Source organism: Callithrix jacchus, chromosome 17 (genome assembly GCF_049354715.1).
Source record: "Callithrix jacchus isolate 240 chromosome 17, calJac240_pri, whole genome shotgun sequence".
Lineage (NCBI taxonomy): Eukaryota > Metazoa > Chordata > Mammalia > Primates > Cebidae > Callithrix > Callithrix jacchus.
In genome coordinates, this window is record NC_133518.1 from 6,064,790 (window position 1) to 6,067,973 (window position 3,184).

The 3,184-nt window shown below is 58.7% G+C and overlaps 2 pseudogenes; both read left to right on the plus strand.

Annotated features, from left to right (window-relative positions):
• Nucleotides 1–309: 309 nt before the first annotated feature.
• Nucleotides 310–1,153, plus strand: LOC128930848 (surfeit locus protein 2 pseudogene; annotated as a pseudogene).
• LOC128930843 (pancreatic progenitor cell differentiation and proliferation factor-like) lies at nucleotides 688–2,060 on the plus strand (annotated as a pseudogene).
• The last annotated feature ends 1,124 nt before the right edge of the window (nucleotides 2,061–3,184 follow it).

The window sequence follows — 3,184 nt, forward strand, 5'->3', positions numbered from 1 at the left end:
GAGGGGGCCAGCGCCTGGCGGAGCAGCGCTCCCAGCAGCAGCTCCGTCTCCCGCGCGCTCCAAGATGCGCGCGGCGCCGAGCCCGGGGACACCAGCTACAGGGGCCCCGCCAGCGCGCTCGGCGAGACAGGCCTCCGGGGCAGGGTCACCGGGGCGTCTCCAGACGGCGGTTCGGGGTCAGGGCTGGCGGACGACGGCCTCAGGGGCCAGAGCCGCATCGCCGGGTAGGCGCGCGCCGCCCGGACCGCCCGCACGCGCTCCACTTGGTGCGAGCGGCGTCCGCAGGGTTGCTCCGCGGGCTTCCAGTCCATGAGCTAGCTGCCCGCCGACGTGCGGGCATTCCTGCGGGAGCACAGAGCCTGCAGCTGCAGCCGGACGCCCGCAAGGCCAGGTGCATCCTGACAGGTCAGGAGCTGCCCTGCCGCCTGCCGGAGTTCCAGGTCTACACCCACGGCAGGAAGTACCAACGGCTGGTCCGCGCCTCCCCGGCTTTCAACTATGCAGAGTTTGAACCGCACAGCGTGCCCAGCACCAAGAACCCGCGCCAGTTGTTCTGCAAACTCACCCTGCGGCACATCAACAAGTGCCCAGAACACGTGCTGAGGCACATCCAGGGCCGGCAGTACCAGCGAGCTCTGTGTAAATATGCAGAATGTCAGAAGCAAGGGCTGGAGTACATCCGTGCGTGCCTGGTGCACCGGAGGAGAAAGAGGGAGGACCGGATGGACGGTGATGGGCCTCGCTTGTGGGAAGCCTTCTGGGAGCCCATGTCCAGTGATGAGGGGGGAGCTCCAAGTGACGACAGCATGACAGACCTGTACCCACCCGAGCTATTTACCAGAAAGGACCTTTGAAACACAGAGGACATGGATGGCACTGATGACTTTTTGACAAACGAAGAGGACAAGGAGGCAAAGCCCCCAGAGCGTCCACTGATGAAGGCAGGAAGGAGACGGACATGGACTGGGGGCTGGTCTGGAAGTGCAGGAAGAAGCAGTTGGGCTCCTTGAAAAAGAAGTTCAAGAGTCATCCCCGCAAACCTAAGAGCTTCAGCTCCTGTAAACAGCCAGGTCAATAAAAGCACATGCTGAGAAGTTTCAAAAAAAAGCTGTTTTCACGCCCGTCTCAGTTGTGGAGCGGCCTCCTGCGGTCTCCTCTGCAAATGGGCTCCGTGGCCTAGAGCCCCGGTCCCCGCCACCCGTGATCATGCGCCGAGGCCCAGAGTGGTCGCCTCCCAGGTCCCACCAGCCGGCAAGCCAGAGCATGGCGGCCATCCCCTCCAGCGGCTCGCTCGTGGCCACCAACAACTACTACCCGCGTGAGTAGCCCCTGCCCTCCACCACGCAGATGCCCCACGTACCACCTGCAGGACCCCTAAGGGCTGGTGGGCTGGTGGTCCCCGCACCCCGCCCTGCTGGCGGAACCTCTCCTCTCCAGGCCACCTGGGTTCCACTTCCAGCAACAGCTCCTGCAGTAATACCGGCTGCCCGGCAGAAGCCATTCCCCACCCCCCGGGTATCCCCAAGGCTGACCCGGGTAACTGGTGGGCCAGCTTCTTTTTCGGGAAGTCCACCCTCCAGTTCATGGCCACAGTGTTGGAGTCTGCAGAGCATCTGGAATCCCCCCTGCCCCCAGGCCTCCCGCAGCGTGACCACCTGTGGCCTGGCTCAGGACACCCAGAGGAAGCAGCCGGGTGGTCAGACCAGCACAGCCAGCGCTGGGCCGCCATCCTGACCTGAGCGATGACCACCAGATCCAAGCCTGTGGAGGCGCTAGGCCACCAGAGCCGCTCCCGCCCACACAACCCCTGCCACCCCGCCGTAGACTAGGCGGCTGCAGCCAGCAGACCTCCACATCCACACAGCAGACACCAAAAAGGAGTGAGGGTCCGGCTCTCCACCACCCGGCCCGCCCCAGCCCTGAGCAGCTTTCCTGACACCTGGAACTGTGCATCTGACACCAAGCAGAAAATAAACTCCCAGCAGCCACAGACACACACACACACACACACACACACACACACACACACAAACACACACACACACACACACAAATACACACACACACGACAAAATCCTGACTGCGGGATGTTCAGCCGCCCCGCTGCCAACGGCCCGCAGCCCCCACGCTGACCCCGCCTGGATGCCCCGCTTCAACCGGTCCCCTCAGAGGTCTGTGGACGCCTCCCACGCTCCCGGAAGCCCCGAGGACCGCGCACCCCGGCCGCTGAACGCCGCCTTGCTGCCGACCCTGGGGCACCTGCACCGCCTCCTGAGCATCCTGGGCCAGTTGCGCGACCAGCTGCGGACCCTGAACCAGCACGTGGAGCAGCTGCGCGGCGCCTTCTGCAAGACAGTGTCCCTGGCCGTGGGCTTCGTTCTGGGCAGTGCAGCGGCCGTGGGCTTCATCCTGGGCAATGCGGCCGCCTAGCGAGGGGTCACCAGGAACCCGTGCCAGTGACGCCCGGCTGTGGCTGCTGTCAGCCTCCCCGCTCCAGGCAGGGGCCCCTCCGCCCTGACTCCTCCTGCTGCCTTCCTATCCCCACGCCTGTGCACGTTTAGTAAAAGCATTGTTTTCCTAGAAAAATAAAGCAGAAGATGTCATAATAAATAAATAAATGATCCACCAATTGTTGCCTAAAAGTTAGTGATTGAACCATCAATAACTTCAACAGCAATAACAATAAAAATAACTTAGTTACTAACTTTAAATAACTAAAGTTATTCAACAATAGCTTCAACAATAACAATAACAGCATATATGTACATCAGTTATGCATTTAAAAGATGGACCTTTTGTGAACATCTGAACGGAGAATATTAGATAAAAGAGAAACACATGAGGCAGAGTTAGTAACATAACCCCCTAGAGCTTTAATAAATGAGCTCTGTCAGTCAAGCTACGTACACAACCTTTTTACTGTGATATGAGCCAGGATTCTGAAGGCGTGCAGAGGAGATAAAATGCAATTATAAAGTGCAATTAACAGGTAGTAGCAGTCTAGTTTATTATACACACACACGTTTCCAAGCCAGATGATCATTAAGTATTCACAGCAAGTAATCACCCAGTGAACAAAACAGGTTGCTTTACCTTCTGAAAAAGTAGTTTCCACTGCTTTAAAAAGCTTGCTGCTGATAAGATGAAAACTGGAATAGGTTACAATTCTACTACATACACGGTA